We start from the raw sequence: 14,855 nt of genomic DNA, 5'->3' as shown, positions 1-14,855 counted from the left end.
CACCACTGTGGAAGACCATCTGTGCTGGCTGAGGCAATTTATAAGGATGCCTAATGGTAGACCATCAAAATCTTTGCATGGTTCGGTGCATCTTGGCCACAGGACTCTGACACCTTTTCCAAAGTCAAATTCAAGCCCGTTTTGAACATTTTCAAGGGTTTCAAGCAAAATATAGCTTTGTCAAACAAAATATTTGCATACATTGATTCTCAAAATGATGATTCTTCTTCACCTCAGTTAAGTAGAACTGTAATTGTGTTATCAACAACCAAATATACATCATTCACACAATTAATAGACAGCAAATTCAATCAAGTCTTTTTTTTAATTTTGCAAAGTTAAGCAGTCTTTGAGTCTTTGGCAATCAGCTCTTTTTTTTCAATAAAATTTGTGCAAAATGTGCAAATCAAAGCAATCAACTTGAGTCAGTGTTGTAACAGCCTGCTGTCTCCAACAACTCTGCAGCCTGCTCATCTTGTTGAACAGCCCTCCAAGAAATCATTAACATACACTTGGTGACAAAAACAATCAGGGAAGATCAAAATAACAATAACCTGCATTGATGTTTTAAGTGCAATTTATGTCATTGAGTTAAAATAAAAATGCATACACAAAACGCTGCATTTTTAAGTCTTCCCCTTAACTTACATTACACTATTATTATTAACATGCATGCATATATTATTTTACTTTATAAAGTGCCCTTTATCTCCTTGAGTGGAAAAAAAACTGCAGGATAGTACAAAATAGTGCAAAACATCAATCAGCCTGTCTAAGATTAAACTAAATAGTCGGGCCTATTTTTTATGATCAGTTCCTTAAAATTGTCAGGTACACATCTGCAGAATTCTTTCCTTTTCTTCTACGACTCTTCAAAAGCATTTGCACTCTGAGGTGAAGCTCAGTTTTTCTTGTGAGTCAGCTTTTTCATCACTGTGATCAGCTGGCTTGAAGAGGACCTCCATATTCTCTTCCATTCTTCTCTTTCAAGCTCTGTTATCTCCTCCAGTTTACAGGGCCTCTGCTCATCTTACTTGATAAATGTGACACTTTTGCCTGCCAGCAGCTGAAGAGAGGAGAAGACCTTTTGTGGGACCTGTGTTGAGAAGCCCTTTAACAGCCATGATCATGAGTAACCTGTTGGGCAATCATTGAATGCTTTTTTGATTCTTTCAAGGGAATCCTCTTGAAAGACTGTGTAGAAGGATCTGGATGAGTTTTACTACCTGCCACAGACAGTAATGACTTCCTTTAATGAAAGTTCATGGTTGAATTAATCCAAACTTTAATTTTTTTAGGTTCAAGTTCCCAGAGGAATCTCATGCTGAGATCACGTTGTGGTCACAAATCTGCAAACTACCTCTGAAAGGAGCTGCAGAACAGTGGTGAGTTTTTGGGTGCTTACCTCTTTGCCCTTGGGGAGCACCTTTTGAGGGAGCAAACATGCTTCAGGAGAAACAGCTTGAAGTTCTGCCCAAACTTCACCATCCACCCCTCAGCATCTTCTTCATGTGCTTCTCTAGGGCCCGCTCAGTATCTCAAGCTCAGTTTGTTTGACTAGATCATCATAGTCAACTTGTAGTATTACTGAGGTAGTAGCAAACTTCATGGTAGGATAAACATCTACAGTTCTTAGCTCACTGGTGAGATCCCCATGTATAAAAGACAGCTGGTTGGACATATCGTTAGCCTAATAGCATAATTGCCTAAGTCATATTTTGGCCAAAATTGAGATATCTGTCTAAATGAATCTACACTGTTAGCAGAGTAGAATAAGGTAGGTATCTCAAAATATGCCAAAATATGACTTAGGCAATTATCCTATTAGGCTAACGATATATTCAAACATTTCTGTAGTTCCCCCACCATTATTGTTTTGATGAGTAAAGGTCATCTTAAAATGTTTCTGAAAAGACCTCAAAAAGTCAAACTTTTGGTAGCATTTGTGTGCATTTTAGGAAAAAACTAAATCGGAAGGGCACCCTCAACCACCGCCATACTTTTAAAAACCAGTGTCTGCTAGATAGTACTCCCTGGGAGAAAGAGTATCCTTGAATAGGCAGTCAAGGCACACACTGTCTTCACACCACGACTTTCTACATTTAGCATGTTCCTGCCTGTTTTGATTGACCAGGGAGAAGAGCTTCATCAACACCTTAGTTTTGATGCCATATTCAAACATCATCATCTCAAACTTGTCATACAGCTGTTCTTTAGCGTGATGACTGTGATAATTATTAGACATCAGATGCCTCGAGTTTATTTAAATATTATTCCAAAATCTCATGTGCGTTTCAAGTTCTTTTCTCTCACCCCCAACTGTTCGTTGCAACCGGTGGATATTTCCTCCTATTAAAAAGGAGTTTTTCCTTCCCACTGTCACCAAGTGCTTGCTCATAGGGGATCATCTGATTGTCGAAGTTGTTTCTCAAATATTGTGGGGTCTTTACCCTACAATATAAAGTACCTTGAGGTGACTGTTGTGAATCGGCACTATTTAAATCAAATGTAATTAAATTGAATAGTTTCTTTCTTGGCTTTGATATTCACTTAGGATGGGAAATGGGGACAACTGAGAAGCTATCCAAAATGATGTAGTGCTGCTGTGATGTGACCCTCATGAAACTATGGCTGGAAAATAGCTACTGAGTTTCATGATTGTAGGAATAGTGGCTGGTTACACCTTTTTTTTTTTTTTTTTTGGCCCATCATATTCCTGCTTTTTATGTTGGATTAGATCCACCAACTGATTTTATGGTGCCAATGGCAAGCCTAGATAAACCTGAACTCCCCCTGGTACTCCACTGGCTGCTTCCACCATACTGGCTATTGTTATACTGCCTGTTGTTAACATGGATGTGGCTGTGCTGTTTTATGCATTGCAAATCTGATAGAAAATACAAGATATTTAGAACCTGGATTCATAACTTTTATCATCATATCTTCTTGCTTTCCCTGAATAACAACACTAAACACTGCTTCAGTACCTATATATTCTGCAGATATTTAGCTAAAGGTGAGTTTTTCCCTCCTCTCAAATATCTTTATCTGCTGCCACACATCTGCATAAAAGGCTGATTTTATTACGTTGAACCTGCTATCCAAGACCTCAGCATGGGTGATCGGCACAGGAACGTTATGACATTTCCACTAACCAGAGTGGCTCCAGGCCTGTAAAAGGGGTCAGGTCATGTTGCAGTGAATGAAACAGTCGATCCCTGATATTGTGCCCCTCCTGCCACATGCAATATCTTTCTCAAAACCTCAAATAATTCTGAGGGTCATTATTAAAAAGCAGCCATTGATCTCTGTGCTATAGACACCAAATGTCAGTGGATATTGTGCTCATGTAAAGTTATTTCTGCCCATGGACAATGTTCAGCATTTAAGCTGCCTTGTGAGATAGCAGTGTCTTTTACTGTATGTGATAGCTTGACATTTTTTAGCCATGGCCTCTGCAGAAAATGATAACTTTACCAAGCTTGCTGTTGTGAAAATGAAAGATAAAACAATGTGCTTTCCCTTCAGCAAAAACAAATAACTAAAATGTGAAATGCCAACGGGGAAGAGCAGCAGATAAGAGATTAAAGTTAATTTTCCATATTTTTTCTTTAAATGTATTTATTTTGTCCTGCAAGGGGAAACATTTTTAAGCCTCAAAAAGTCTGGTATACAGTACTGGTGGCATTCGTATATATATATATATATATATATATATGAAAAAGACTCTCAGCCACTTTTAGCTGACTATGTCAGTTACCTAAAGCTTTTTCCACATGCATTCAGCTTTGCCTCTGAGTTGTGTTACAGTCTTGTAAAAAAGATTAAAAAAACATACCATTGGATGTGCTTGCCAAATAGTCATCACATTATGGTCCTCTCCAGCGGCAATGACTCTGCCTTTCTGAAAACACACCTACGTCCTCGTGTCGCTATTTCAAAGTCAATCGTTGGTTTAACACATTTTTTGTTAATGCATCGCAGAGGAGGGGGAAAGGTGTCTATATGAAAGTAGGCCATTCAGAAGACTGATGGATTGCATTATGCCAAACGGGCCATTATGAGGGAGCTGTGGATCATAAACAAATGACATAACGATCACAAGGTGTTGTAGGAGTGGAGGGGAAGATGGGTATACTATCTGGCTACATTAAACGCAGCACTTAACATGCTCTGTTTGCGGTAAATCAAAAAGGCACTGAAGGGAGGCCAAGCCAGTCCACTACTTTATTCTTAAACATCAAATTCAGTCCGTCTGAGCCGCCTTTGTATCTTCATCTTACTGTATTTTTCTTGCAAACATGCAAAAACACAACCATCTTCTATCTTCTTCTACTCTGTCTTTGTAGCAGCAGTTAAAAACCAACAGACCGGCTCGGTCATTTTGGGGGGGGGGGGGGGGGGGGGGGCTCCGTGATCTATGTTGATGACACTGACTTGCAAGCACCTGCAGTCCCACAAACTCCATTTGGAGTGACCTTAGTCATAACCCGGTTTCACACCGCTGGCTCCGATAGATGCCATCATTTATCATAAAGGATCCTCAAATTGGCCTTCTGACAGTGACTTCCACATCACAGATTAGTAAATCAACAACTACATACATACGGAAATATACAAATAGCTGTAATTATCCACAAGGAGGGAGGCACTATTAATCATAATAATGGGTCGTGCCAAGGTGACGGAGTTGTTAAAGGAACCTTTCCATTATCTAAAGGTTCGGCACTTATCACAAGGTGTCTTTCAGCACAAAGGAGCATCCAGGCAACAGGTTTAATCTCAGCCATTTAGTCTCATGGTCACTCCAGAGCAAAAATTAGCAGGGAGCCCCCACTGATACCTAACTACTAATTTATTTATCAAATAGGAGAAAGCAAGGTGCTATAGGTTATTCCTTTTCAAGCATGCTAGATGGCATTCAGTCAGAAGACAGTCAGGTTGGTAGAAACTGAACTATGCCTGAGCAGAGGTGGTAAAATTACCGAAATTCTTTACTTAAGTAGAAATACAGATAGAGATATTAAAAAGTACTCTGGTAAAAGTAAAAGTTGAAGCACTGATTCAACTTCTTTACTCAAGTAAAAAAAAAAATGTACAGGCTCTGAAATGTATTCTAAGTAAGAAAATAAAAATGTTCTCTTTGATCTCCGGTTTTTCAAATGTCAGTGAGAAGTTCTTGCTTTTAAATCTAACCTCGCTTCTTCCTCTCCTCTCCTCTCCATCTCTGAGTGAACTTCTCTCTCACTCTTTTCTCTCCCTGGAAATACAGCAGCTGGATCTTTAGCTAGCAGATACACTGTGTGACAAATGGCACTCACTTGTGTGTTTGCTTATATTTGTTGGGGCTGTTAGAAATGTTGCAGGAAGTAACAAAGTACAAATACTTTGTTACTTCCTGCAACATTTTACATGCTGAGCACTAACAGATTAATAGATTTATGCAGATATATAGAGTAGTTCACTTTGGTGATGTTCTCGGTTTCTATGCCATTGTGAGGTTGACACTTTAAATGAGGTTTGTTTTTGAATTACTGCGGTGTCTGAAGACATTTAAATTTAAATAGACTGTTCATCCCATAATATATCTTCTTTTGGTGTGAATCACACAGTTTTGGAAACATCAGCTCTATAAATATCTCATACATCTGGAACTAAATGGCACTCACTTTGAGGTGCTCGAAGCAACAAATATGATTTTGGAAAAACTCCGGAGGAATGCACCTTTCCAGAAACCTTCTTGTGACCAGTTTCACATAATTTCATATCTTTTTACCTTCTACAGCCACCAGCTATAAGAAACACAGCTAATATTTTGCCATATTTACATCCTGTCATGCTGTCTGGAGCAAATGTATTTAAAAATAGGCTTTTTGGGTGAGTTCTATCTGCTTCCAGTATATTCATGTAAAGGCAGAGATCAGGAAAGTCAGATATCTGCAAAACAATCTAGATACCTGTTCCACAGCATCACAAAGGTGCTCTATTGGATTGAGATCTAGAGACTGTGGAGGCCATTTGAGTACAGAGAACGCACTGTTGTGGTCAAATAAGCAGTTTAATTTTTTATTTGGGGCAGCACGGTGGCGCAGTGGTTAGCACTGCTGCCTCACAGATAGAATACCATCTGGAAGGCCTGGGTTCGACTCCACCTTGGCCCAGGCCCCTCCCTCTGTCTCTGTGTGGAGTTTGCATGTTCTCCCCGTGCTTGCGTGGGTTTCCTCCTACATTCCAAAGACATGCACTTACTGGGGTTAGGTTAATTGGCTACTCTAAATTGCCCATAGGTGTGAATGAGAGTGTGAAAGTGAGTGTCAAAGGTTGTTCATCTTTCTGTGTTGGCCCTGTGACAGGCTGGCGACCTGTTCAGGGTGTTCCCTGCCTCTTGCCCTATGACAGCTGGGATGGGCTCCAGCCCCCCCGCGACCCTGAACAGGATAAGCGGAAGCGAATGGATAGATGGAATTTTTTATTTGATTTTTGTGACATGGTGCATGCTGGGAGCACCCACCAAAAGATGGAAACACTGTGGTCATAAAGGAATGGCCATGGTCAGCAACAATATGCAGGTGGTCTGTGGTGTTTAATTGATCTCGGTTGGTACTAAGGGGCCCAAAGTGTGCCAAGAAAATATCACCCGCACCATTACACCACCAGCAGCAGTCTGATCTGTTGATACAAGGAGGGATGGATTTATGCTTTCGTACGGTTTACTTTTGGTGAGCCTTTGTGAACTGCAGCCTCAGCTTCCTGTTCTTAGCTGAAGTGGCACCCAGTGTGGTCTTCTGCTGCTGTAGCCCATCTGCTTCAAGGCTGAATGTGCTGTTAATTCATAGAAGCTCTTCTGCATACTTTGGATGTAACAAATGGCTTTACCTCTGACCTCAGGCATCTGCAAGGTATTTTCTCCCAGAGAACTGCTGCTCACTGGATAGTTTCCTCTCTTTCAGACCATCCTCTGTAAACCCTAGAGATGCTTGTGTGGGAAAATCCCAGAAGATCAGCAGTTTCTGAAACACTCAGACCAGCAGGTCTGGTGCCTTCCCCTCAGTGAGCATGTACATATCCTGTCACATCAAAGCATAAAGTGAACTTAAACAAAGAAAATGTTACAAAACTCCACTGATACTGGGATTTTAGATGGTAATCAAGGATCTGTTTGAAGTCTAATATATTTTGTCATTTAATGAGTTTTCCATTAATAAAATATTCCAGCCTGTAAATGCGGGGAAGTTGCCCTCTGTGCCCAGCTGGAAATCCATTCAGGATGAAAGCGTCAATGAAATACATAAATGTATTATAAGTGGCATAAATTAATCAAGTGTGACTCATTTTGCAATATATTTAATGATCCCACTTGTGTCATTTATACCTTATTTAGTTTATCACCTGTCACCAATTAATGTGCTACACCTCCTTAAGCACCTTCCCCCCTTTAAAGTGAGCCGAGATGATGTTTGATTGCATATTTCAAGCCCCCCTCAACTTGAAGTTTTGAACTTTTTTTTTTCTCAGTCTCAGGACCAAATGAGCAAATTGGAGACAGATGCAATCAACACGCGTTAAGTAAACAAAGTTTCTCAACAAAGTTTCTGATTTTCAAAGCGAAGCTGTGTGGAGAAATAGTCAGACCACACAGCTTTTAGGTTTGTTTACCGCACTTGAGATGGTCTCCGCTCTTTAATCTACACTCACTGCCCAGCCCCGTGCATACGTCAATCAAAACTACAGCTAGGAGTGCCGGACATATCAATCCACAACAACAGTGTGATAGCACAGCGCTTTCTATCCCCCTGTCGAAATGGTTGAGCAAATTCAATTTAATCCAAATGAGTTCAATTATTATTTCATGCAATGTAATTTGAGAAAATATAATGTAGAGGCATTATTAATATACTGTAGCCCAACATTCAAGTCCTGAATGAGTTTCTAAAATCAGTCATGGCTGAAATTCAAGCCATTTTGAAGTTTCACAAAGGTTTCACTGTGGCCTTTGGGCCTTTCCTCAAAGTCCCCTACTGCAAAGCAATGGAAAGAGTCTGAATTTATTCATTCGCTCTCTTTGTATTTTCCCACAGACACAGCCAATCGCTGCTTGTAACCCTGTTAGAAGAGTGCTGCACTGCACGTCAGAAATATGAATTCAGCTGCCAGTTGCCTACATTTGGTGCCAATATCCAATATTTCTCCCCAACTTCACAACACAAGTTTCACTGTTTCTCTAAAATTGTCTCTTATTGGCAGCACGGTGAAGTCTACCAAAACCCAAACTAATTAAATTGTGATTTGAGTTAGAAAGTCTCAGAGGCAGAGTGACCCATGTCCCATCTACTCAGCGGCAAGAAATCTGCAGAATCCATAACTCGGTTTAAAAGCAGGACTAATTTACTATAACATCATTAGACAGCTAAAGCACAGGAGAAATGTGTAAAGAGAGCATATTTCTTTATTTCTGGAGGGAGACGGGGGCAGAGGGGGGGAGGGGGAGGTGTCACAGGAGCAGCGGCAGGTTTGACTGTGGTATTGACTCCCTTTAGAAATCGTTTGATTCAGGTGAGGTGAACAGGAATCAATAGCAATGTTCTCGCAGCCTTGATACGCCAACACTCAACACGCTGCCTTTAAGGAGAAGTCTGAAACACTACAGCTGTTTATGTGTGTATGTGTGTGACAAAGAGACTAATAAAGAACAACATTTTCTGCATTTTCCTGTATCATTTCAAGTCTATATGATGGGTGCCTTAAAAGGAGTTACTTCAACTGCCAACAACTGTTTTCTTTTTTTTTTTAATGAAGCCAGCGAAGTGTAACGGATGTGGTACAGAGGCAGCAATAAAAATTAAGGGTTAAAGGTAAAGTTGAGTCCACGTTTGCTCTAAAGGTGTACAACAAATACTGGTCACAAAAAGTTTTGAAGACAGTCTATAAAAAGTGTCTAAATGAGAGCTGTATCAGCTGTTTTTAACAGTCATTCATGTAACACATGAATGAGAAAAAGTCACTTTAAATGCCATTTTGCTGTCTACATTAGCTGCATACTTTGGGTTTGGGTTCAAAAAATGGCAACATGGCGATCCAGCCAAACACTGCATTATAAATCAGGAAATGATATCATGATCATATAATTGCTATGACAAAGTGAATGCATAATAAAACAAAATTTAACTGACGCTTTTGTTGGAACATAAAACATTCACTCCACGTTCAAAAAAAAGAGTGCCCTTACCCATTTTATTTTTAAAAAAAGCATGATTATGCCATTTATGTGCATCCACATATAAATTATACACTGTCACAACATGTATTGCATGGTGGACTTACAGTACTTTGTTTGTTTTCTGCACAAATAGACAACAGTGCGTGTGATAGACTCACCCTATGATAGCTGAGATAGGCTCCAGCTCTTCTGTGACCCTGAATTGGATAAGCAGAAGAAAATGGGTGGAGGGATTGACGGACAACAGGATAATAGGCCAAAAAAATAAATAAATAAAATCAGCAAACAAGAGAAAGAGCAGGGGGGACATTGGGTCAAAGACCAAGTCAAGCTGTGAATATTGACACAATTTCCCATTTTGGAACCATTTTCCTAGCACATATTACAAAAACAGTCAATCAGTATAAAATTGTGTGCCAGGTGGCTGTGCCTTGTCTTCCTATTTTTCACATGCAACTTCACAGAATAGGACTTAAGTTATGAGTGCAGCCAGACTGTGGCTGTACAGTGCCTGAACACAGCCTGTGGAGACACATACAAAAGAATAAAGCTACGCCTGCTGCTCTGCTACCTGTGGCTTTCACTGTGGGCTACAGACCAGAAAGAAAAAGTCTGATAAAACTCGCTGGCGTGATGCATTGTAGAAGATGGAAGACTCTGTGTTTTGTAGTCTGTTTTGATGGCTCTAAATTAACGAGGCATGCCTTTAAAGGTTTACTGAGAACTTTGGCTTTGAAGTGAACACAGTTGTGAGCAGAGTATGTTTCATAAACTTAGTCTTTTTATTTCCACACTGTTCACACAGTGGAGTTTGTGTTTGGAAGAAACTGAATTCAATACAGCCAGAAATACAATGCCACACCTCTTGCAATGCTATGTAAGCACTGTTTTTAGACAGGCCTTAATAAATTTTAAACTATCCCTTAAATTTTCATGCATTTCTAACAAAGTGCAGATGCTACACCCACCAACCCTCCTTCTTCTCATCATGAGTAAGAGACAAAAATACCACTGGGCAGTGTTCAATTTTCAAATTACGCAAATGTATAGAAAAGTGCAGCTAAAATTACATTTAAATACCAGTTGCAATCAGGTCCACACTTAAAAAAAAAAAAAAAAAAACAGAAAAAATACTTTCAATTCATTTGATAAACAAATTGTCAGTGTGGCTATCCTGTGATTTGATTGAAATTGCTGTTCCATCAGATTGCCAATTACAACAAGTGTGTGATTACACTGATCGTTTTCAAAATGACCATCCCTGAATGTGCTGTCACTCTCGCACATTTTAATTAAACCAATCAGAGAGTAATGTTCGCCTCTCAACTAGCCATCACACAAACACAGAGCATCTCTTTCAATTGGCCGTGTGCCTTTTATTGGACACATAAAACCCTACTGTGGATAAAGTTTTATCTGCGTACCAATATGAAGCCAACTTTGGAATGGAGAATTAAAAAAAAAAAAAAAGTACTTTGAAATGTCACCTTTTGTTTTTAGTTTTTTGTTAAATTTGTGATGAGTGGGAAAAAAAATGTCACAATTAAAAAGTTCACTCAGTGCAGTCATTATAATGGATTAAGGACAGTTTTGTTAAAAGAACATTTGCTTCCTCGTTTGGCTTTAAATGTTCTAAATGGCTGTTAATAATATTTGAAGTTGAACTAGGCATGCCAACATGTAACTAGTAAGTTTCCAAATGTCACACATTTTTGTGATGGCGAGTGAAGAGAGGGAAACAAAAGATCAGAACAGAGGGGAGAAAAATCAATTATCTCTGGAAGAAGAGTATCGTGGTAAAAAGCCAACAAAGGGTTGTATAACAGTTCTTCTTTATGTTTTATCGTCTTTTTCACTGGACAATGTTTTTTCTTATTCTTTTTTAATGGAAAGTGCATTAAAAACTATTGTTCATTTATCCATTTATGTGGTGGCAGGCTTTATTTTTTTTATTTGTTTCGTCATTCATTCAATCATCCTTTAATCAAAATCATTGTAAATGTGCCCATGTAAGACTGACGAATGGTTACTGAAAATTGCAACTGTTGGCTAGATATTAAATAATAACAATAATGTAGAGTACACCATGTGAGATGCACTCATTGACCACTTTGTTAGATATACCTGTTCAGCTTCTCATCAATCTAAATATTTAATGAGTCCATCACAGTAAAGACGTCCAGCTGAAGTTCAAAGCAAGCACCAGAATGGGGAAGAAATGGTTGTTGGCACCAGACATGTTGGTCTGAGCTTTTCAGAAACTGCTGATCTACTGGGATTTTCCCACACAACCATCTCTAGGGTTTACAGAGAATGGTCTGAAAAAGAGAAAATATCCAGTAAGCGGCTGTTGTCTGGGTGAAAATGCCTTGTTGATGCCAGAGGTCATTGGCCAGACTGCTTCGAGCTGACAGGAAGGCAACAGTAACTGAAATAACCACTTGTTACAACCAAGGTACAGTTTCCACAGTCAATCTCAATCCAGTAGAGTACTCTGCAGTGATGTAGGAGATTTGCATCATGGATGAGCCGCCAATGAAGAATTAAGACAGTTCTGAAGGTAAAAGGGTATCCAACTCAGCGCCAGTCCAGGTTTAGAGGGTTATTTCCCAGCCAAAAGGCATTTGAGAATACTCAGTTTTTTGACGTGTAAAACCTGTTGTTGAGTCTGGTTGTGGTCCAGAAACACAATTTAAAGTTTAATGTTCTCTTCAAGCAAACTAATGTATTCCCCCTTTGGATGCACCAGATGTGAAAACCATCCAGTCCACAGACTGGAAACTGACTAATGCCACTGGTTAAATGAGCTATCATTATATTTTCTGGGTGCAAATCATGAAGCGGTGTTGGTGTGGTCTGCAGGGGATATAAAATATTATTTGAAGAAGAGAAAAGAGCAGTTCAAAAAACAGAGTTTATTTAAAAGAGCTTTCATCATTTTGTTTTTCCTCATGATGTCTTATGGCAATATGTGTGTCAAAGGTATAGTGAGAAATGGACCCAGATGGAGGACGCAGACTCTCCAGATGGCAACTGACAACAGATAGAAACAAAAGGTGCTGCGCAGAACCAGAGGATAAACCGTACAGTATAATCCAAATAGATGAAAGAACTGACCAGCCTCAAGAACGCAAACTGAGATCAAAGCAAACACATTCTGAGGGCTGACCGGCAAGTGGAGACACATGAGGTATGAGACACAGGTGAAGGAGATTTAAGACATGGTGGAAGCAAATTCAAAGCAAGAACCATAAGCAAAACGAGGGGACACTGAAACATGAAGGACATGGTAAACATGAACAAAGTCACTGAGGGAGGGAAAACAGATGAGCAACTTCAAAAACATATGGACCAAACAGAGGGGAGGGAAACATCACCAGCAATAATAAAAATTAAATCAGGCTCCAGAACACTAAGACTTCACACAATAGAATAATAAAAGCCAAAAAGAAAAAATGAGTCTGGAAACTAGTCTGGTAACCGTAGGTTGGGAAAAATCTGTCTTCATTTTTGATATCTGTACAGTATATAGTGTTTTGATGTATGTGTATTAATACATTTTTTTATGTATATAGTGCTTTCTATTTTATTCTATTTTATTTTATTTCTTCCTTATTTGTACTTGAGCTGCTGTAATGTGCAAATTTCCCCGATGTGGGATCATTAAAGTTTATCTTATCTTATCTTAAATGTGTTCCCCAACTGATTGCAAGTGGTTGCTGGAGGTTATTGGCAGTTGCTTGTGTGAAATGTGTCACAAAGAGGCTGCACCAAAGACCTCTTTGTGATTCCTTTTGTTGCTAGCAGATAGTTGCAGTCTATGTAACCTTGTTTCCACCACTGGAAATAAAATTACCATTCAAACGTCAACATTTTGGATTATCATCTCAAAACTTTGACTTAATAACTCGAAATAAGGGTTGGAGTTTAGGGTTAGGGTTGGTCTAAGACTTACTAACTTGAAATGCTGACAAAATTATTTGAAACTGACAAAAATTGGAATTTTGAGATAACCTGAAATTTTGATTATGGGTATCAAAAATATATACCAATTCCCTAGCTTCTTTAAATTAAGACCCTTAGCTAAAGTCAAACTCTTCATTTCCTTTAATAATCTTGAGAAGGTGATCCATGCTTTTTTTAATATCCAGACTGGATTAGTGCAATTCTTTCTACACCAGAGTGAATAAGACACTATTATTTTCATTGCAGTTAGTCCAAAATGCTGCTGCTACACTCCTAACTGTTAAACAGTAATACGAATATATTTGTCTTACACTGGCTACCTGTGCAGTTTAGGAATTATTTTATCATTGATTGATGTGCAGCACTTTGGTCTGTGTTTATTTGTGCTCTATAAATAAACTTGGCTTGACTAAGCTGTAGTGAGGCTTGAAAAAGTGCAACAGAACACAAACTGCAAATGGAGCTTTCAAAGTAAAAGTTGTGATTTCTGAAATGTTCTGCAGCTTTGGTTTTGTGTTGTTTTTTCAAACAGCTCAGAGCATAAATGGCAAGTGTTTACAGACAAGTCAGCATCTTCAGTGCAAACTGTGAGCAACTGTGGAAATCTGCCAGTGATGATAATTGCAAGGTTTTTGGTGTAGCACCGAGTTCACAGTGATTTCTCTGGTCAAAAGCCAGGAACCTCCAACAACTACTCAACAACCAACCAGGGAATCTATCTTTTTCTCTAGCTGACCGGTCTCTAGACCTATGTGACTGAGGCCTTTCTGTTGCATTAGCATGAACAGCAATAACATATTAATCCCAGGGGTCATTTTGATGAGTGTCTCTGATATTAAGCATATTCAACAGTTGTACTTTTACCTTGGCTTTTATGTGAATTATCTTCCTTTCGCCTCGCTCAGCCTCAACTGCACCATAAACTGGTTCACAAGCCCCACCTCCCAGCTGGCTTTCATCATAATTTGTGCCAAATTAGCTGGCATATAATTTATCTTTAGTCCAGAATTTGCAGTGCAGCTGACGTGCATCAGCTGGCACCCTTTAGAGCCATCAAAAAAGAGTTTGTAACACATGGAGCACGAAATACTGCTTATGCTCTAATATTAAGGTGAAAGTGGAGTGCTGTATTAATGTGTGTTCCTTTGTGTGTCCTTTCCCTGGATTCCTCACCTGAACAGCCTGTACCTCCATCTGCCGCTCAACAGGAAATGCCTCTTCTTCAAAATAACCTTTAGAAAAATATCAGAACTTATAATATAACTCTCCTTGTCCACTCTTCCACCTACACAACCACAGAGGAAGCTGTACTAGCACCGGACAAGAGAACAAGTCAAGTAAGAGGAGGCAGAAAGTGTCAAGTAAGAGCAAAATGTTCTTACTACTTTACCACATTAGAGTTCTGGTTAACACGGGAAATGAGCTTTTCAGATGGATCGTCTGTGCTTCCATTTTCTGATTTAGATAAGAACCCGAGGCACTTCTCCCACATGTGACTGCACAAATATTGCCCCATTTTTTTTTCTAAGTGAATCAAGTAACAGATGACTGGTATGTTTTACTGACATCGAGCATTCTTGTTTCTGTATTCATCTGCTGCACTAAGCATGCTGCTGTGCAACAAATGCCACGACAAGTCGGTCCAGTGTGCAACAGTCGCATAAGTGTGGTG

This window comes from Archocentrus centrarchus, chromosome 2 (genome assembly GCF_007364275.1).
Source record: "Archocentrus centrarchus isolate MPI-CPG fArcCen1 chromosome 2, fArcCen1, whole genome shotgun sequence".
NCBI classification, from domain to species: Eukaryota; Metazoa; Chordata; class Actinopteri; order Cichliformes; family Cichlidae; genus Archocentrus; species Archocentrus centrarchus.
The sequence above is the reverse complement of the archived record's forward strand: the minus strand, read 5'-3'. Positions refer to the sequence as shown.